The sequence below is a fragment of the Abramis brama genome, assembly GCF_963993115.1.
Source record: "Abramis brama genome assembly, chromosome: 3".
Taxonomy (NCBI): domain Eukaryota; kingdom Metazoa; phylum Chordata; class Actinopteri; order Cypriniformes; family Leuciscidae; genus Abramis; species Abramis brama.
The window spans coordinates 34,915,676-34,938,551 of NC_139965.1; the positions used below are offsets into that span (position 1 = coordinate 34,915,676).

The following is a 22,876-nucleotide window of genomic DNA, read 5'->3' on the forward strand; positions in this document are numbered from 1 at the left end:
CAAACTCTATATTACATGGAAATTTCTGATTTACCTAAAATAGCCTGACCAATAAAAGCATTTCAAATATTGTAGATTATTTTTTTAGAGTTTACTTAAAAATAAAGAATAAACTCCATAGAGACCCATTCACCTCCCACACTATCTATTTTTTCTTCTTCTACTTCTTTTATATATATATATATATATATAAATATATAAATATGTCTAGGTAGTGTACATTTTTTATTTTAATAGCTGTGTGGCACTGTGATTTCAGAAGACGGAAGCCAGTGTTTTCTCTCCCTGAGTGCAAGTGAGTACAGAGAACTGCACTCATGACAGAGACTGTGGTGCCTCATAGAGGACATGATGTCAAGACTCATCAGCCTACACGGGTGGAAGGATAGACCAGAGAAACTCAATATTGTCCAGATACACACATAATGCAGTAAAAGCCAGGACCATAAAAAAAATAAATCTACCACATGAGCCCCTTTCACACAGAGATTCCGGAAAATACACGGATAATGTGTTCTGGGATTTGTCCCGGGATCGTTTGATTTTGTTTCTTTCACACATCCCGTAAAGATCCCGTAAAGACACGTGACGTCAGGATGTGTTGTAGAAAGGCCAGTCTAATTTTCCACAACCGCTCTTTCCATTGTAGTCGTGCACTTGGTGGATTTTTTTTACGCAGCGTAAATTTACTAATGATCTGCGCTTTCGACCTCGAGAAACCACGCTTGAGCATTTTATTACGGATTCAGTCGTACACTAACGCATCACGTACCGTTCCACAAAGCTGGCGAACGATCTCAGCTTCAGCGTGGATAGTAAGGAGCTCTATGGTCTCTGCTTCATTTTAGTTTGCAGACATTTTTTTGGTTCTTTCTTTGTTGATGACGAACACACACCCTTACGGCATTGGTCCTGGCTTTTGTTCACACAGGGCGCATTCCGGGACTGATCCTGGCAATGTTACTAGGTCCCCATCCCGGGACGTGTTTGCGTTCACACAGAAGGCACTCTAGCAATTTTACGGCAATTTCCCGGGATCAACGCGCTGTGTGAAAGGGGCTATACAGGCTTTTGAAAACTTGCAAATCATCCCATCTGATTCATTGTATGAGCATGTGAAGGATCTTTGTGCTTGGGAATAAAGAAAGCTCACATTTTACTGTAGTTCTTTGGGATCTAAAAAGGCAGTGAAATAATTTTCAAAGATTAAATTTGTGAAGCGTTTCTTAGCCAAAGTCCAAAGCAGGGTGACTGACCAGCTAAATTCATCTAAATGAATAAACCGATTACTTACACTTTCTTAAAAAGGAGTAATAAGTATGCCTACACAGTAATTTCATTACATATAATTCATGTATGGCTAAATGTTTGATGTAGCCTAGAAGAAGATTCTAGGTTTAAAAGAAGTCATATTCCCAGTTTTAAAATGTAATACAAGCTTTCAATTTACAAATTCTGCTACTATTTTCAGAAACTACTCAAATTCTGCACCAAGGGGTGGAGGAAAGAGAAAATAAATACATAAATACACAGCCAAGAGAAGAGGCTCATACCATTCTAACACAGTCTCAGTATTTCTTAACATCGGGATTTACCGCACAAGTCGAGATCTGCATGCTCTGCCAGAACACAATGAAAACATAATGTGGTGAGTGAACAATCTCTGAAGAGGCAGAGGAATGCGAGTCTGGGTTAAAGCTAAATATGTGAATAAATAAATTGACACAGTCCTTTGTAGGATTTATGTGGGGTTTTTGGTCACTTCAGAGTAACCATAATGACTGGCGTCAGAAGTACTGCTGGAAAACATCCTAAACTGTGAAACTGAACAACAACAAGCTAATATAAGTGGCTTTAGTTCTTCACATTTGTATTTCTTCCAGTCCGCAGTCTAGATTGCAATCGAATTTCAACACTCCTGTTTCCTATGGAACAAACATCACATGCGAACTGTGAAAAGTAAAATGCACTCAGGCAGGAATATTTGTAAGTCTAACTGGAGAAGGAAAGTGGTAAATCCAACCAAAGCCATGCAAGACTTTGTATTGACACAGGAGTACTAAGAAGAGTTACAGAGCGGAATTCCCTTAGAAGATTATTCTGGATAAGCCTGTGTGCTTTGGACTGTGAGCTTGGCAGAATGTAGCTAGGCAGAGAAAGAAATTTATTGAAAAATACTTTTTTACCAGATTGTCTTTTTTTCGCCTTCTCACTGATCTGCAGTCTGAAGCTGCCAGTGGGCATAGGTTTTGTATATTCAGCACCTGATTTGCTGGGGTAAGAGGAGTGGATGGGGACAGAGAAACGAGCAGGGCTGCTGAATGGATCTGGCACTCCGTTTCATTTGTGGGAGTGAGCTGTCAAGACACAACCGTCCTCAGGGGGGACCCACAAAGAACAGGCACTTTTTCTTCTTTCATTTTTCTCCCTCCATCTCTCTCTCTCTCTCTCTCTCTCTCTCTCTCTCTCTCTAGATGAAGGGACAACAGAAAAAATGCTAAAACTGGATTTTCTGTCACTCCACAGGGTTTATATAGGTTGAGAGTGTCTACCTGCCATCTTATAAAAAACAATTGCTGTTCTCTATATTAATATATTTAAAATGTAATTTATTCCTGTGATGCAAAGCTGAATTTTCAGCATCATTACTCCAGTATTCAGTGTCACATGATCCTTCAGAAATCATTCTAATATGCTGATTTGGTACTTAAGAAACATTTCTTATTATTATCAATGAGGGAACTGTGATACTTTTTTGATTAATAAAAGTTCAAAAGAGCAGCATTTAAAAAAAAAAAAATAGAAATCTTTTGTAACATTATAAAAAATATTTACTGACATTTTTTTTATCTATTGAATGTGTCATTGCTGAATAAAATATTAATTTATTCAATAAAAACATCTTACTGATTTTTCAATGGTAATGTATATTGAAAGGTTGCTAAGCACAATCTATCTGATCTTGTCTAATATATAATATTATTTGTTTATATTTATGTTTAGAATGTTAAATACGCAGATTGCTTGCGCATAAGTGCAATAAAAAATATTAGGGGTGTAACAATATATTGTGTCACAATATATCGCAATACAAAAATGCAACATGTATCTTGGATAGTGACAATATGTATCGTGTATAATTTACCCAAAATGAAAATTACTGTGTGAAAAAATTCAAGTGTTTTTGAGTTTTAGTGTCAGTACTACATTAAACTACTATATATGATGTTGAATATAATGTATAATAATGCAATGGGGGAATATGTGTGGGTCCTGATAATGCCAAATGTCTTGTTTTCAGTAAAAATTATTTTAAATATATCTAGTCAGTGACAGAGTGCAAGCATACTCATCTAAAATAATTCTGTATTTTCAGCTTCAGAATCATGAATATTTTTATTCTGGTGTCACCATTTCATTTCCACCCACAATGTAATACCAAATTTAGCATTTTAATCAACAGTACATTTTTTGTTAACCTTTTATCAAATGTCTTGGAGTATCGCGATAATATCGTATCGTGAGTTCAGTATGGTGATATATCGAATTGTGACATGAGGGTATCGTTACACCCCTAAAAAAATATAGCTGCAAGCAGCAATTATCGGGGGCCAAGCACAAAGACCATAATATGTCATGCCAACATGGCTGGGAGCATCAGACCAACTACAACAATGAGCAATTAAAGACATTATTTTAGGCAAAATGGCAGAAAATTCATAATCAATCACTAGTTGTTTAATTTAACGGTTTATTACTTTTGACCAATAGGTGGCGCTGTTACGTAACTATGGTGTGATCAGAGTAAGATGACAATGACGTATGCAAAGTTTGGTGTCCAGATGTCAAAGCACTGCAGGGATACAGCCTAAAGAGACATTTTGGCATCATGCCTCAAATTTGTTGCTGCGCTAGGCCTATACGAAAAAGGTTTCTTCTTACTTTTTGTCTGCACGGTCTGAAGATGATACGATTCGATTTTGGTGAAAATCGGACATCTAGGAGGACCACAAGGTGGCGCTGCCCCAAAACATTTTGAGTAGTGTCAGGGCATGGTGCTGAAGACACAGAGTTTAGTAATGCTACGCCAATGCATTCGTAAAATAAAGCATTTTATGACAAAATTCAAAATGGTCAATGCAAAAAATGGGCAGAATTTAAAATGCCGTCATAGGTTTCAATTGAATCGTTGTGAGCCAAAGAATCAAAGGAAAAAATATTTTGTTTCTAGCTCTTACGGATCAAAAATTATTAGCGTAAACATGAGTACAAATTTGGACAGTTGGTGGCGCTAGAGGGATCGAGTTAGAGACTCCAAATTTGCTATGGTGACAGGTCAGACTGTCCTCTATCTGTGTGCCAAATTTCATTACTTTCCCGCAAGCGGTTCTATGGGCTTCCATAGACTGCCAGAGCGGAATAATAATAATAATAATAATAGTAGGAACGCCAACGATTACAATAGGTGCCTACACACCTTCGGTGCTTGGCTCCTAATAATTTGATGTGACTAATTGAAGATATGTCTAGTAACACACATTTTCCCCAATAATGAGGTTTCATATTTGAATGTATTTTGCTGACCCTTTGTATGATAAAAAATATACCACGTGCTACATGTCATTCATTTAGTTGCAGCGAACAACAGTAATGTGTGAACTAAGTCAAGCATAATCACTCTGCCAAACCACCATAAATCACAAGACGGCTTCAGCATTTCGCCATTATTTACAATTTTCCAGTCTTCTGTTTCAGCATGGATGGTATCAGTACCAATGACTAGAAACTCCAGCTCAACATCTGCAGCCAGATGATTCTGGCCCACCCCTCCAGCCTCACGTGAGGCCTATCTGTCACCTCGGTGTTCCCATGCTGTTCCGCCTGCCTACTGGAGCATCTGGTCCTATCTCCGTAGGGAAGCAGGCATGAGTCCATGCCGCCTCCCGAGCCCTGCCACGGCCACTGCCACAGTATCAATTTATATCATATTAACTTTTCCCATGCAGCACCAGGTGCTCAATTAGGAGACAGGCCCAGGGCCAACAGCAAGCCAAAGCCATTCAATAAATCACTCTCCATTAGGGGCCTGGTGGCCCCTTCTAGTGCTGTTCTGTGCCATGTCTTCCTGGTGCTGAAGGGGCACTCTGAATAGAGCTCTCACACAAGATGAAGAAAAGATATATGATCTTAGCCATCCTGGAAATGCCCTTACCAAGTTCCTAATAACCATTCATGTATTTAACCCTCTGAAAAAGTGAGGGCCAAAAATGACAAAATGATATTATATTATTACAAAAGTATATTATTCCATTTTACTGCGCATAATTATATACACTACCAAGCAGAAACATGGGGTTAGTATGATTTTTTTAATGTTTATATGCTTATGCTTACATTTATTTAATAAAAATACGTAAAAAAAAATGTAATACTGTGAAATATTACTACATTTTAAAATAACTGTTTTAAACCCTAACCCTATTTTAATATAGTTTAAACTTAAATGTATTCCTGTGATGGCAAAGATGAATTTTCAGCATCTTTACTCTATTCTTCAGTGTCACATGATCCTTCAGAAATCATTCATATGCTGATTTGGTGCTCCAGAATTCTTATAATTATCAGTGTTGAAAACAGTTGTGCTACATAATATTGTTCATTGTTCAATATGAGGTTTTTTTTAAGGATTCTTTGATGAATAGAAAGTTCAATATATCAACATTTATTTGAAATAGAAATATTTTGTAACATTACAAAAGATGTGTGTAAAAGTCACTTTTGATAAATTTAATGCATTTTTGTTTGACCTCAAACTTTTGAATGATAGTGTATTACACATTAGATAGCCTATTTGTTTTTAATAACCCTACAAGTTTGATTAAACCGTCAAAATATGAGGGAAATACATTATATTTAAAAAAAAAAAAATTTAAATATGGGGCAAGAACAAAACACTAAAATTAGTTAAGATGTACAATTATATTATCTGAATATATTTAGAAAATCCCTTTAAATAATTTTCAACTAGGCTATGCAGCCTAAAAAAAAGAGTGACAAAAAAATGACCCTTTAAAGCCCTCAACACAAAAAAAAAGGCAAGATTTACTCATGACGCTACTGTTTGCACAGGGTCATGGTGCAGGGCCAATAAATTTAGAGAAATGTGGGGGTAAACTATTCATTTTGACTGAAACATTAATAAAACACTTCTACTGGGCTGTATAACGCAAAAGGTTACAGAAAGAGTAAGTTTATTCATGAGTGACCCACATTTGCTCCCATAAAAGGCATCAAAAGTCTCATTGTCCCCTCTGACATGGGTATGGCTTTTTATAGGCTCACACTGACAGCCTCAGACACGCTCTTTCCAGTCTAACTTCCTAGACCATTAGTAATTGAAACCAGCGCTGCTATAAGACATCAAGTTGAGCTTTAGCCTATATTTTATTATTTCACTGCACCCACCAGAAAGTTGGATTTCATTGGTAATTGTACCTGACAATAGAAGATTGTTCATTTGAAACTCCTCACAATTTACCTAATGGAAGTCAGCTGCTGCAGTTTCCTGTCGAAAACGATCTCAATGTTGTTCCACCCGGACCTCTTCCAAGTAAAACAGACTGACCTGTCAGTTTGGGAGAGATGGAAAGAGAAGAATTCAGGCAGGCGGGGGAGGATGAAGGGAAGGGAGAGCTGCTTCAGTTCTGAACATTTATTTTAACTCTGAACATTTTTCGACTGTTATTCTACACTTTTAACTCCACTGCAGACTAAATACTCTGGAATGTGGGCGACATATTTTGGCATCTCAGACCAACAGCACAGCTTCAGATTACAGGCATAAATGGCCATGAAATGGGTTGAGAGCAGGGGTAAAATTAAACTATACAATTTGTCTAAATTGAAGAACATGTGATGTTTTGGCTTAGGGGGAAAAGGCCAAAATAGCCCAGTGATAACTGAGGGAGGACATGAATCTTCTCCCATGACTTCAAGTATGACTTTTAATTGCTGAGTTACATTTTACAGCTTGATTTTAAATCTGCTTTCAAGGCACTGTATTGATATTCTTCTGGTTAGGGGTTTGTTGTAAACCTTTAAGTCAAGGGTATTCAATTAAAGTTCCAAGAGGTCCGGTCTCTATAATTCCTTCCTTCTATAGTACCTTTTAGGAACAGCTATACATTCCCATTAGGGCAGCCATGGTACCTAAAATACTAAACACTCAAAATAGTCTAGAATCTTGGGCCCCGAGAGCCAAAGTAGTTCTGAATTGTTACCAATATTTACCAGAAAAAGTAAATATATCTCCCAACTTGATACAGCCTAATAATTATTATAATTATTGGGATTTATTAATAAAGAGGTAAGCACAGATGTTTTATCAGGCTATTTTTTATTATTATTTATTTATGTTACATTTAGACACCTATGGCACATGGAAGGCCTTGGGACTGAGAAAACACAGGGGGTGCAGGTTTACCTCTTAAGAAAAGTATGGACCATTTTTATACTTTGCTCAAAATAATTAACTACAAAAACCAAACAACATAATCTAATAATCAAAACTCTCATCATGAGCACAAAACAAAACTACAGTAATTCTAATTTCAAAGTTGTCTATCTTCCCTGGACATCTCTAAATAATTTTCCAAATTATAACATTGTTTATTATGAAATGCTGGTTGCTGATTAATAATGCTAAATGGAGAAGAAAAAACAAACATCTAAAGGTGCCACACATTAATTGTCACAACCCTGGTTTAGTTAAACTGTCGGAGTCCCCTGCTGAAAAATCCAGCTAAAACCAGCCTAAGCTGGTCAGGCTGGTTTTGGCTGGTCTCCCAGCCTGGTCATAGCTGGTTTATCAGGCTGGTTTTAGAGGGGTTTTGAACACTTTTTTAGCTGGTCAGGCTGGTCTAAGCTGGTCAGCCTGGCTGGTCTTAGCTGGTCAGGCTGGTCTTAGCTGGTCAGCCTGGCTGGTCTTAGCTGGTCATTGTTGGGCTTAGCTGGTTTTAGCTGGTCAGGCTGGTCTTAGCTGGTCATTGTTGGGCTTAGCTGGTTTTAGCTGGTCTTAGCTGGTTTTAGCTGGTCATTGTTGGGCTTAGCTGGTTTTAGCTGGCCAGGCTGGTCATTTTTGGGCTTAGCTGGTTTTAGCTGGTCAGGCTGGTTTTAGCTGGTCAGGCTGGTCTTAGCTGGTCAGGCTGGTCTTAGCTGGTCTTAACTGGTTTTAGCTGGTCAGGCTGGTCTTAGCTGGTTTTAGCTGGTCAGGCTGGTCTTAGCTGGTCATTGTTGGGCTTAGCTGGTTTTAGCTGGTCATTGTTGGGCTTAACTGGTCAGGCTGTTTTTAGCTGGTCAGACTGGCTGACTCTATGTCTTCTCTATTTTTCCTGCCACTGTGTGTTGTGACAAATAATGTAAACAATTCCAAGTATACTTAAAATAATCTTCAGGAGCACAGGCAACAATTCAAACAAATTCCTTTTATTTGATATTGCAGCCCCTTAAAACAACCCATTGATATGCTAACAGTAATGTACAAAATTATTAATTGAAATGATTAAAATGCTAAAAACTATAATAGTAACTAAAGGAGACAATAACAGAATTATAGAGATACATTTTACATTACATTTTTCTTTTCTTTTTTTATGACATCTTGTATTTTTTGGGATATGTAATACCCCACTTGCTTCTCCCGCTTCTCTCTCTCCTTTTTTCGGGTTCTTTTTGTTTGAGCCAGTCACTGAAGCAGACTTGAAAGATAAATAATTTAGATTATTAATTTGTCACTTTTCAACTAGTAAAACTTAGAAAGGTAATCAACTAATGTAAAACCGTTTTACTAAATTGGCTACGGCTACATAAAGTATATGAATGAATGAATGAATAAATGAAATAACAGATTACCTCTCAAAACTTGCAGCTTGGATGGTGTCAGGGGAGGCTTTGCAGAGTGTTTATTCGTGGGACACTCCTTTCCTGACACACTTCTGCTCTTTAAAGTGTTTGTATGTGGATCTTCAAGACAAAACATAAATGAGCTTCAATTGTATGAAAAAAAACACTCTTCAAAATATCTTCTTTTATGTTCTACAGAAAAAATAAACTTATACAGAATATATTCCAGTTGGTAGCTATAAATGTTGTGACGTTACTCCTACTTTGGCTACCACATCAGAGCTGCATTTTTTTTAAAGATCTCAATATTACAAATAAGAAGCTGTATTTTTTTTCCTACAAAGATATCTAGTCATTTCAGTGAGATCTTAACAATTTGTGTGGGACCTTTCAGCACGTGTCAAGCAACTTTAGTCTGGGTAGATGCCATATTTAATTCCAAGTGAATCAAAAATGAGGCTGTGTGGGATATGCATACAGTCAGTTCAAAAGTTTGTACCATCTAAATGTGCTGGATCTTTTTACTTCATCACCACCCATGTTTTCTAAAGTTGATTTTTTTCAATATTTCATCAACATAACAGTACATTTAACCGATTGTAAGTCTGTCTTTTACAGACAGTGTTAGCTGTAGCTTTGATTTCGAATTAAAAGTCAATATGTGATGATCATTAGCTTTAATGCAGAACATCAATAACTATGATTGGGACTGCCATATATACATACATTATAATGAGCAAAATATTGCATTAAAAACGTTGTCAATTCTTTGGGATTAGTTGCTGTATTTCAGCCATAGACTAGGGTTGCGCGATATGCTCCATTTTCATATCGTCCTATCGTCAGCCTGTGAGATCGGCGATACACGATATTATCGTGAGGGGGCGGGGCTTACTTATTTGATTATTAACTTGCTTATTTACTCATCAATTTGCTTGTTTTATTACTTCGTTTTAAATGAGAATCTTTTTTCTATTTTGCTAGCAAAGGTGGAGTGTTTATTAATAGGCTAAATCAGGTTATTTCCTGGTATAGTGAGGTAAAAAAAAGATCCTAATCATTCTTGTATCTGACTCGGAGTATTTCAACATGTCAGCGGGAAATTTACGGACACACATTATCCTCTCATGCCGTTACAGATCTGCAGCATTTTGACTGTTTGACGAGATGTGAACACGTTTTAATTTCTTGATTCAAGAAAGAGTCGGAGTCTGCGATATATGTCCTCCTACCAGTGCTCTCTCTGTCTGGATGCACTTCACATGCGCACCGCACTTCAATAACGCAGGTGTTTTAAATGCCAGGAGAAATCAGAGGCAAAAATCTAAAAGTCGATCGGTTATACGCCGACTTAAACTTATGACTTGACTCTGATAAAGGAAAACGGGTTAATGCGTTTACATGACCACATGCATTGTCAGTTTATTCAGCATAATCGAGTTAATAACGTGCATGTAAACGCGCTCAATCCCTGAAAACGAAAGCAGAAACGGACTGCGCTTTCGCTGCATTAACAGCACGTTCTCTCAGAGTCGACGGTGGATATAACGGTAGGCTACAGCAACTATCTTAATTTACTGGCTGAATATTTCTCTTGTGGACTTACATTATTGACAAAGAAAAAATTAGAAGAATATTTCTTGTTAAACAAGTTTGAAGTTGCTTGTGATTTTCACAGATGGCAGAGTTTCACAGATGCTTCGTGAACTAAAGACTTTTATTAGGCCTAGGCGGCCTATATCATTTTATTGATATTATTATTATAATTCATATTTTGTAATTGTATTGTTTTTAGTGTTATTCGTGTCATTAAATATTTTGTTAATGTGCTATGGAAACAAAATACTGACGAACAACGATGCCGCGTCTTCATCTAGGCTCTGTATAAAAATTATGCGTCTGTTAAAGCACTCTTGACAATTTGTGAATGGATCACCTTGCAATGAAATTTCGTTGTGGGATGTAGTTTTTGTTTTGTCTGTTTTAAAAACATTTTCTTTGAGGAGTCCTCATACGCGCGTGATATGGCGCAAGTGTGGTTATGTGGTGATGTCGTTATGAATTTAGGCAAGGCAAATATAATTGTAGTTCCTAATTAATTTAATAACTATACTAGCTTCATAATAATAATAACGATTTAATACATTAATGGAAAAACGAGCCAATTATCGTATTGATATCGTCAAAGGCATCTGCCATCGGCGATATCTCTGTCTATCGTCGATACACGATACTATCGTCTATCGGCACAACCCTACCATAGACTGTAAAAAAAGATGGACGACGCCCCTTCGCTCTCTTCCATTGATGAGAACTGAAGCCCGATATGGCGCTGACATCTTGGGGCTTGAGTTTGCGCAGTAGCGATCTCGGGACCAGACCTGCGCAGTAGTGAGCAGGAAGTAATCAACGCTCCGCCCTCACTCTCGCCGAATGCACTCAGGGAGAGCGGATTCTGCACACTTTTTAAAAAATTGATTGCAGTACGACAAGAGGCTTGTTAAAATAAAGTATACAATCTCCTCAGTCCTCCGAAGATCCAGACAAAATGTCCGTTGGTGCTTCGGTGACTACTTCGCTCAGAGAACCTGTCAATCACAGCTGTCAATCATGACGTTACACCACCGCATCACGTAACTAACTAAAAACCAACTTATTTTTGAAACAGACACTTGATCTTACACCAGCGTGATAAAAACAACAGCAAATGAAAGAAACCACATTTGGAAAAAAGATATTTGAAGTGTAATTTAATTGTTTAGTTGGTCTCACGTCCTGTTGAATAACACGGGGAGGCGGGGCTTATGACCTATACTAGGACCAGTCACCGGGGGGCGATCGAGACGTTTTGGCTTCACTTTTCAGGGCTTGTGCGGCACGCTTGGTTTCAGCATGTTGTCCTGGGAGGAGTGCATCCACAACAGGAGTTTCACTATGTAATAGTTGATTACTATTCAAGCCACTAGATATCAACTAAAGTGGATTTTCAGAGGGAAACAAATAAATTAAATTGACTTTAGAATTCACAAAATGACAGTTAATTGCATTAACATGCAATGTAATACCTATGAAAAAAAAAAACATGTCAATGTGTTACATTAACAATGCATCTCTATTTAGTTTTTCACCGATGTCTAGGGGCTGTTCACACCAGGCCACTTCATGCATTTTCTCAGATCGGATTGCTGTCTGATTTATCAAAACGATTCCATTTACACCTGGTTACATCAATGTGTGTGTGTGTTTTTTGTTTTTTTTGCGGATATAAATCCGATCTTCAATTCCCGCTATGCAGATTTAATGGAGTGCACGTCACCGAAAGCAACAGATATGAGATACATTATTTTATTGATCATCAGCTAAAATTTCTGAATCAAAGCCCGCAATAAGAGAAAGCAGAAACAGCCCTGGTAAGATCATTTCGTTTCTTTACATTTAATGAAGATGATTGTGTGTTAAGCGTCAGCGACTTACTTTCACTTTGATTTGCGATAGTTTGCACGTTGGTTTGATGAATAGATGCTCATCTGCGGCGATGCGTGTTGCAGTAGCATCATCATATCTGACTATAACATGACATATAGCCTATAACACGCTCTCACATGTTTATTTTTTAATAAACCATATTCAACAACATATAAAAATGAAATAATCTTTAGAGTAAAGCCGCAGCCATCATTACCAAGCGCGAACCATTGACAGTGAATGAAACGAAGCGAACTTAGCCTGCAGGCTGTAGTGTGACATGCGTAAACCAATGGTGTAAACATAATCATAGATGACGTGCCACGGGTTTTTATTTAAAAGAAAAAACGTAGCTTGTGTTTGTATGTAGGTCTAGGCAATTTATATTCACAATACTTAATAACTAATATTATTTTATTGCATTTGTATTAAATGTTTGAAGAGGTAAAAAAAATATCGGTCGGTCTTAACTAGTGTTGGGCGATATGCTCCATTTTCATATCGTCCTATCGTCAGCCTGTAAGATCGGTGGTACGCGATATTATCGTGAGGGGGCGGGGCTTACTTATTTGATCGTTAACTTGCTTATTTACTCGTTAATTTGCTTGTTTTATTAGTTCGTTTTATATATGAGAATTGTTTTCTATTTTGCTAGAAAAGTTGGAGTGTTTATCAATAGGCTAAATCAGGTTATTTCCCGGTATAGTGAGGTAAAAAAAAAAAGATCCTTATCATTATTGTATCTGACTCAGAGTATTTCAACATGTCAGCGGGAAATTTACGGACACACATTATCCTCTCATGCCGTTACAGATGCAGCATTTTGACCTACTTCTGCACGAGATGAGAACACGTTTTAATAATTTCTTGGGTCAAGAAAGAGTCGGAGTTTGTGATATATGTCATCCTACCAGTGCTCCCTCTGTCTGTATGCAAGTGCACTTCACACATCGCACTTCAATAAGCCCGAAGAACGCGGGTTAATGTGTTTTAAATGCTGAGAGAAATCAAAGGCAAAAATCTAAAAGTTGATCGGTTATACTTAAACTTATGACTTGATTCCGATAAAGGAAAACGGGTTAATCCGTTTACATGACATGCATTGCCAGTTTATTCAGCATAATCGAGTTAATAACGTGCATGTAAACGCGCTCATTCCCTGAAAGTGAAAGCAGAAACGGACTGAGCTTTCGCTGCATTAACAGCGCGTTCTCTCAGAGACGACGGTGGATATAACGGTATAGCAACTATCTTAATTTACTGGCTTAATATTTCTCTTGTGGACTTAAATTATTGACAGTGAAACAATTAGAAGAATATTACTTGTTAAACAAGTGTTTGAAGTAGGGGTGACCCCGAATAGTCGAAGATTCGATTGGAGGAGCCTGATTCGACTACCGATCTCACGGTCGAATCTTCGCACAGGTGTTATGAAACGAGGATCATGCCACTTTGGCTATATGAGGGCGCTCAATGTCTGATTTCACATAGAACTAGTTTTCTGTCAATACGTTAATATTCAGCCTATTATGATAATGCTGTATATGAAAATGTGCAAAGAAATAAGCTTTTAATAAATATTTTTAATGTGCGTGAATAAATCCAAACACCCCGTGACAGATTTAAGTTTCACTTTCAATCCGTGACTGACAGAGTAGCGGCTTGGCGGCAAGGATTTACATTTTTAACAATGTCTGGGATAAGAAACTTTAAAGTGTGGATGTACACCATCAGAAAGGATATTCTCCAAGGCTGGATTTAGCATCAGGAAAACCATGATCGCACTTCTGCCGGCCACCGAACATGTTTCACGTCAGAATGTATTTTATCCGCGCGCACAATTTGAAAAGACTCCAACGGACACAGACAGAGTGAAAGACTGGGTTTGTTCTCTCGATCAGGTATAGGGTACAAGTGATTTCAAAACTTTTTAGCCGGTTCTAATTTGATTTTTGGATGCTGTGAGTGTGAACATTTTTAGCTAAAAAGACTGCCACTCCAGTTTAGCATTTTGTTTCTGCAGTTAAAAAGACAAAGTTGAAAATTCTGGCTACTATCGTTATTTTAATAGTTTCTTTATTTTAATTTTATTTATTGATCTGTCAGGGTTATCTAATCTTTATTTGTGGCTTGTGTTTTGAATATATGTTCCCCTGCACTTTAGGCATTTTGCACACATTTGCTCATCTTGTGACTTGATTCTGATTTATTTCGTTTTGTATTTTTATTTATTAGAAAGGTATATTCTGTTCTAATTTAATTTAGTAAATTAATTGTTTATTTTTTCGGTGCATCGATGTTGTGCTCGCACAGGTAATTTAGCCGATTTAATTTGATTTGCATGTGAAATGCAAATCCTGTCCGTGGCCTTTCTGGAGTTATTTATGTTATTTCTTAGTTTTATTGATCCAAAAAATTTTTATACTTTTTCTTCTATATCTTTGTGTGATTTTCTGTACATGGCGGCTTTGAAATGTTAAAGCCCCGCCCCCAGCCCCACCCCTATACACATGATTCGACTATTAGTCGACTATAGGCAAGACATGACGATTCTGATTCGACTATGAAAATCCATAGTCGGGGACACCCCTAGTTTGAAGTTGCTTTTGATTTCACAGACGGCAGAGTTGTGCTGCGTTCTTGAACTAAAGACTTTTATTAGGCCTATATAATTTTAGTGATATTATTATCATTAATATTTTGTAATTGTATTGTTTTTAGTGTTATTAGTGTCATTCAATGTTTTGTTAATGTGCTATGGAAACAAAATACTGACGAACAACGATGCCGTCTTCATCTTGACTCTAAATGATGCGTCTGTTAAAGCAAGCACTCTTGACAATTTGTGAATGGATCTCATACGCACGTCGGTGATGTCGCAAGTGTGGTTATGTGGTGATGTCGTTATGAATTTAGGCAAGGCAAATTAATTGTAGTTCATAATTAATGTACCCATTAATGTTCATGTTTCAGTACCCATGCCTACATATGGGTGTGTTCATATGGATGAAAGCCTGTTGTGTTCAGTCTCTTGATTTGTGATAGTGGCAGCTATTGTGAAACTCACCTTGTCAAGGTGACCGCATCAAGGTCTTGTCCTGAAGAATCACAGGGCCAAACGCTAGGGATTATTTCATCTGATAACAAGAGCATAGCCATAAGTTTAAGAACTCTAATGATATCTTTAGCCCCTGATATTGCATTGGGGATATCAATTCAAACATTTTAAAGGCTAAGAGTATGAGCCATGAGTAAGCTGGCCAGATATCTGTGAAAAATAACTTGCGTGCCTGAACCATATTTAGCATTTAAAAGTAAAAAGAATTTCAGTATCAGTAAAAAATACATACAAATAAATAAATACCCCTGAGTATGGTGTCTGTCTCACTGGCCAACATAACTCAAAACAGACCTAGAGAAATAAAATAAAATATACCAATGACCATGATATCCTGTTATCATAATAGTTAAATAAATTATTATAACTACGACCATTATACCATTATATTTGTCGCCTATTATTTAGCCTACAGGCTTCTCAAGGACAATCACACTGAAAAAACCTGGGGTTAATGATTTTAAAATGTGAGACTTCTTTCAAAAGCATAAATCTTACAGACCCCAAACTTTTGGACAGTAGTGCATTGTATGTTTGAGGTGGTTTTGCTTACTAGTCATATGGTTCATAGCCATGGAGATTTTCTTGGACGGGGTTGCAGCAGGCCTTCAGCATGATGATCTACAGTAGGAACATAACATGCAATTTCACAGAGCCAACACTGTTACATAGGATTTACAATAGGGTTTATTACAAGAAACCAAGCCAGAGCAGAGGTGAACTGCAGAAAAGAGAAAGAATTATATATTTAGATAATATATTAAGATAATAATTAATTATATATTAATATAAATAGATGCATATGAAACTAATAATTCACCCTTTGTTGTAGAGGTTTTTTTCCTGTTGCTCCTGAAATCACTTTTTTTAAATCACTATTTGTAAGTGACGTCACTGATTAACAGTGCAGCGCATTCTTTTAGGTTAAATAAATTAGCTTACTTCCAATCACCCATTGACAAATTACCAGCAAAACAAAACTATCAAAAACTGTTATCTACACAAAGATGTGGTTAAAACCCCAAACTTTTATCAACAAGAGCTCCAGTCAGACTATAGTTAGCCTTAACGTAAGTTAGGCCTAACTTACCTCTTCTGAAACTGGTTGAGATGCTAACGGACTTTTTCAAAGACACAAAACCATTTCTATAAAGTAAATATTCAACAGGAGCGTGTCAATTACACGTAATAAAGGTGTCAGGGACGTTTGTATGTATTATTTGTGTGAATTTGTTGACTAAACTCACCTGAAAGCAGTGAAAACAACAGCGAGAGACGAGTTTTGCTGTGTGTCAGTTGATGACGTTTCCCGTTTCCATCTGCTCTCGCGCGCACAGCGCACTCGCTCCAGTGTTTGAATGCGAATGTTCGAATGTTCACGCGCACGCACATTAAAACACTTCAAAGTCACGCAGCATTTAAATAAACATCTAGAATTAAAAAATCATTAATATTAAATCATGAATTTAAAACTCATTGTGTAGTTATATGACCCATTCATGTGCAATATGCCAGGTTTATGGCAGGCGAGTAAAAAAAATTGTGACAGTGACAGAAGTATTAAAAGTTTTTTATTTTATTTTTGAAAAATTCAATTTACATTTATATAATGATAAGTTGCGTTAGAATACTAATAATTGCGTTATATTACTAAATGGCAAGCAAACAAACAAACAAAAAATCTGGGTTCCAGACGGTTCCAATAATTAACTAGTGTATATTATAATCAACTTCGTCTATATTAACTTATTGTGTGTGTGTGTGTGAATTATTATTATTATTATTATTATTATACATAATTATATATATATATATATATATATATATATATATATATATATATATATATAATATTGTGAGATGTTCATCAGCTTGGCTAGGCTGGGAGACCAGCTAAAACCAGCTGACCACCAAATTGTCCAGGCTGGGAAACCAGCTTGACCAGCTAGGAAAGGCTGGGAGACCAGCTAAAATAAGCTATAAGCCAGGCTGGGAGACCAGCTTGACCAGCTAAGCCAGGCTGGGAGACCAGCTAAAACCAGCAAAGCCAGGCTGGGAGACCATAAAACCAGCTAAGCCAGGCTGGGAGACCAGCTTGACCAGCTAGGCCAGGCTGGGAGACCAGCTAAAACCAGCTAAGCCAGGCTGGGAGACCAGCTAAAACCAGCTACTTCCAGCTTAAACCAGCTAAAACCAGCCAACCAGCTTAGGCTGGTTTTAGCTGGATTTTTCAGCAGGATCATCTCTATGACAGATACAAATAATTGTATTTGCTTAATTCTCATTTTCTGCAGTGTTTTAGCAAAGGTATTTTATGCTCACCATGCTTCTGCTAACTTAATGTTGTTAAAATATGGCGCTTTCCGTCTTGGGAGAAAGCAGGGGAAATAAGCAACGCGCACAGAACGGAAAGGGCTTGAATGAAGCGTGTTTGGCTCTAGATTAAAATATTAGAGAATGTTGTTCTGAAAGATCATTACCATGAACTACCCTGAGCACTTGTGGTGTGAACCGCTCCGTTGTTTTGAAGAGCTGTTCACTTTAAACTGTAGAAACGGTAAAATGGCGCAATTATGTCGCGCGGTCCCAGTTCCGGAGCCCGGCTTGGTTCGCCCCGGCTTGGTTTCCACCGTCGGGGCGAACGGTTCCAGTTGTTTCCACTTGAGCCTGGTACAGCACGATTACCAACCGTTCTCGGCTCGGAATTCTGGGCAAGGTCTAACCGTTCTGAACTTTGCTGGAAGAATCCGTGAAGTGGCATCGCAACTCAGGATTGGTCACTTGTTTGTTGCCTGGCTACCAGCTTCTCTCTAGCGCGCTATTTGAGAAACATAAACACAAATTAATAATACAATTAAAATAAATATCTGACTATCCTTCATAAAGAGGTGGCTATCTCATATTGTCTGTAAAGGCTTGCCTTACCAATGCAACGACAGACGATTTTGTATTACATTCCAAAGAGCGGTCGTTATCAGCCCCACAGTGTAAAATTAAACCGTAACCGTACCAGCTGGTCCGGATCGCACGAAATGGAACGGTTACGAAATGAGAACCGTTAGGTGGAAAAGCGGCTTTTATTGCACCATTTGACCGTTTCTACAGTTTAAAGTGAGCAGCGCGTCAAAACAACGGTCCACCATTTGAATACCACTTGTATTAGACATCTGCAGTTAATTCAATCCAAACTGTTTATTTTGAAGACGCCTTTTAAACTTTTTTAAAATAATTTTGTGGAGATAATTTCAGCCTTGGGTGTGTTATTTCTTGATTTAGCTAAATTAAAACTACATTTAAATATATGTTTGTTTGTTTTTGTTGTTTTTAAACTAAAGTCAATCCATGACATGAATATAACATTTAAAAATGTAGCCTGGCTACTGTTAAAGAATAAATGCAATTCTGGACATCATCATTTTACTATGATATCACTATTTAAAATACAACTGACCCTGATCCTAAACTCTTTTCTAATGTATGTCTCTGATGGGTCTGTGAGTTTAGCAATCTGTTTTTTTTTTTCTGTATTTTTAGATAATTTCTATCATTTATCTAAAAATACAGTCAACACTATTGCCAGGTCACTAGTTTATGAGCTTTATTAATAAATTATGCAATTCATGTCTACAGGTTGTTCTGTGAAGCTTGTTAGCAGCAGTAACCAAGGAGTCAGAGCTCAGCGAAGGATTGACTCAAAGCCTTTCTGGCTTTCTTTCACTCTTTATCTCTATCAGACACAAAAACACACACAAAAGGTAGTTCATTTCTAATTTTGATGCCTTGGCCTTTCTATTAATAGTCAGAAGCATGATAAATAAACAGAATACCACGCCAGATGCCAAACGAAACAACATTACACATGATAATGGCTTACTTTTTATGTCCCAGCGTAAATTACATATTGATATTGATACATATTTAAATTCCCCAAATTTTAGGTCTTTGAGAGATAAAAAAAAAAAAAAAAAAAAAAACTTGCATATGGACCCATGAAACCCTCACAAGAAGATGCTGTCAGAGAGTGAGGAACGTAACGTCTCCAGCATGCACCTTTCCTGTGTCACAACCGGAAATGTAAATGAGACAAGACACTCTCCGCATGACCCTGCCTCTGCCCCGAGTCTCTCTCCCTCTTATCTCAGAGTGTCCTCTGCAACGGAACACTGATTTTCATATACAATCACACACACACACAGCTGTCAGGCCTAGATTAATTTATGCTGATTATCTGAGGGGCAAAAGGTAGATCACGTATACATTCTTAAGTGGAGATTAGTTGCTTAAGAGTGGCTTCTCAAACTGTTGTGCTTCTCTCTAGACGTATCAGAGCAATTAGAACGATACACACAATTGAATATTGTACAGAGGATACAAGGCTGTTTTTTTTTGTTTGTTTTTTTCTTCAACACCATAATCTCCCCACAATAATTTGTTTTATCCTACAGTGGCATCTTTATTGTCTACACTTATGACATGTTATGGGGCTTCCTGTGTCCTTCAGGTACTTAAAGAGATTGTTCACTCAAAATGACAATTCTGTCATCATTTACTCACCCCCATGACATTCCAAACCTGTATTCAATTCACATTTATTTATACGTTATATGTTTCAAAGCAACGGGTGACTGTGTGTGTTACAGAAATTAACATAATATCACACAGTTAATTTAAGGGAGAAACAATGAGCTCAATGAAGTAACGAATACATTTTTAACAAAATAATTAGGATATCGAAAATTTAGCATTGGTGCATGTTGATTCAGAGCTTGCGTCAACTGAAGACCACTCAGGAGTTGAAGTAGTCTCTTCACTGAAGTCTGTATAAGAGGCTGGATCCAAACTGGAGCTGATAAACTCTAAAACCATCTGCAATATGGACTAATAAGATCACAGTAGCACTCAATGCTAAAACCATACAAACAATATGGCCTCAGTTTCTCTGTGAAACACTACAAAGAGCATGATTAATGCAGCTACTAATCCAAAGATACTGTACAATAAAATATTTCATATTCATGATTCCTGGGATTTGGATACAGTCAAACGGAAACACGCTCGAATCCTTTTGGCAGAATGTTCAATACCCAAACAGCTTGTGCACCAAAAATTAATAGACAATTATATGGAGAGAAAAAAAAAAAAAAAGTTGATACTGCCTTTCTTGCCTGCTGCTTTATGTTTCACTGTAGGGAATTGGGGGATAGAGACATCGACTGGCCATGCCTGACTGAAGCTGTCCCTATTGCTGTTGTTTTTTCGTGCTGTTGTTCCTGTAGGAGCTGCTCACCTCTGCCACAATAAGTCGACCTGAGATCAGCCTTTGCCGTATGGCCATTACCAAGGGATCAATCTCAGGGGTCATCCCGACCTCTGGACATTATGGAGGCTAGATACAGTGCAAAAGGCACATACCACCAGTCACTGCCCTGCAGACCACCAGTGCATGAGTAAAAATAGACACTGACCACAGACAACAACACAATGTGCAACAGATCAGTTTACGCTATACAGGGTTATGTCAGACTATGATGGATTCATGAAAATCTTAGGAAAGAATTCAAGAAATTTTGTAAGTTAAATTCTTAGAGGTTTGTAAGAATGTTACTGTGTGCAACTCATAAACGGTTAAAAGTTCTTGACTCGCTGATCAATTCAATGAAAAACACCTCAAAGGCAATCTTTTTGTACTGCCTGCAGATTACCAAAAAAAAAAAAAAAAAATGTGCATACTATTTTTTTGTCACGAATGGCTTGATGTAAATTCGACACTCTGATTTACCTTTTTAATGTGGCGTGTATTTTAAGTAGTTATTTTTAAAGAGCCAGTCTGATGGAGCAGTCTGTTACATTAATTTGTGCTCCGTCTCTGTTGCGTTTTCTCTAGAGTCAATAAATCCTGTATCTGTGTGTGTGCGTGTGTGCGTGCGTGTGTGTGTGTGTGTGTGTGTGTGTGTGTGTGAGTGCTACTACAGTGAACACATCCTGCGTATCGGCGCTTCCATATGTGCTGAATGATGCCGAAAATTAGGCTGTAATTACACAATCAAAAATTATTTGATTTTACTTTTGTAAAGTTGTTACTGTCTTTCGAATTCATCAAAAATTCACATCACACAGAATTATGACGATCATTGTTTACATCAATCGATCAATGATGCCACTTCAGACTGTTCAGAGTACACGTTTACTCATATGTACAATTATTATATGAATAAGCTATAGTGTTATGTTGTAATGCATAATATTTCAAACAACTCAATAAACATCTTACCTTTGTGGATTAAAGGCAAGTTGGAGGTTTTCCTAACTTCAAGAGTTCTTATGATGATTTTTAAGAACTTTCTTAACACAAATTCTTAAGTTTTGTCTTTAGAAATGTTCTTGGGAATACACAAAATTCTTAACTTTATTCTTAAGTTACACAAGTTTTGTGAATCCGACCCCAGATTGATAAATAATATTACCTGCAAGTTATACTTATATTAACAGGTGGCATCTAAAAAAAGCACAACCTGGGTAATTTCCTGTCTGAGGTGAATTAATAATGTTTCCTCATTAAGCCCCATTGAGGGGTGGATTGGATGAATTCCATCTCCGGAGTGGATGAATTAATTAGATGTCACCCTAAAGAAGTAAATAAGACGTACCGTCACCATAATGACTATAGAGAACTGAAGAATCGAGATGATGAATTAATTGAAAATCAATCTCTTGATGAAAGGTCCCTTTTTTACTATCCATAACAAGCCAGGAACCGCATCAATAATAGAGGAGATTAGATGTCCCTGAGACATATTTGAGATCCCTCTGTGTCTGGACCTGGGTGACTGCTGTGTGTTGACACAAGGGAAAACGACAAAACACAGCTTGAAATGTCCAATGTCAAACCCATCGCTAAATAGACACTTGTGGGCAGGATATACAAAATGTGTAGAAAATGTACTTTTCGCAGACACTGAATAGACTGAGAGATTGTTGAGTTTAACCATGTATGATACAAGGTTGCCAGAAAAAATATGTAACGCTCCAAACTAGGCATGTGCCGGTATCAAATTTTCATGCTGCAATTAATTGATTGAGCTTTTATCACGGTATACGGTATTATCACGATATTTTAATTGCTATAATTATTAAAGGTTAAAAATTAACAAATTAAATTAAATACAATTTGGTTTTCATTATAATAAATTATGACACAAGTAAAAATATAATACAAATGTAATATAGTGCACATATTTAGCAAAATACTCCTCTCTATAGCTATTTTTTCTAGTCAACTAATGTGTTTGGTCATTAAATGGCTTTCCTGAGGTAAATGTAACGTTATGTGACATAATTGTTCACCTGCAGTTTTATTGACCTCTTTCCTTGGCTGAAAAACACTGATTGATC

General features: G+C 37.2%; 1 long non-coding RNA gene across 5 annotated transcripts; it reads right to left on the reverse strand.

The window, feature by feature from the left end:
• Positions 1-8,283: 8,283 nt before the first annotated feature.
• On the reverse strand, positions 8,284-17,139 carry LOC311080425. 5 transcript variants are annotated; one of them, XR_014605582.1, is made up of 7 exons: positions 16,732-17,139; positions 16,575-16,630; positions 16,038-16,105; positions 15,731-15,778; positions 15,434-15,503; positions 8,911-9,021; positions 8,284-8,756 (listed from the first exon to the last, which is right to left on the reverse strand). It is a non-coding gene; the product is annotated as an uncharacterized lncRNA (long non-coding RNA). The 5 variants fall into 5 exon arrangements; XR_014605583.1 differs by having other exon boundaries at positions 16,038-16,205; XR_014605579.1 differs by lacking the exon at positions 16,575-16,630.
• Between the last annotated feature and the right edge of the window lie 5,737 nt (positions 17,140-22,876).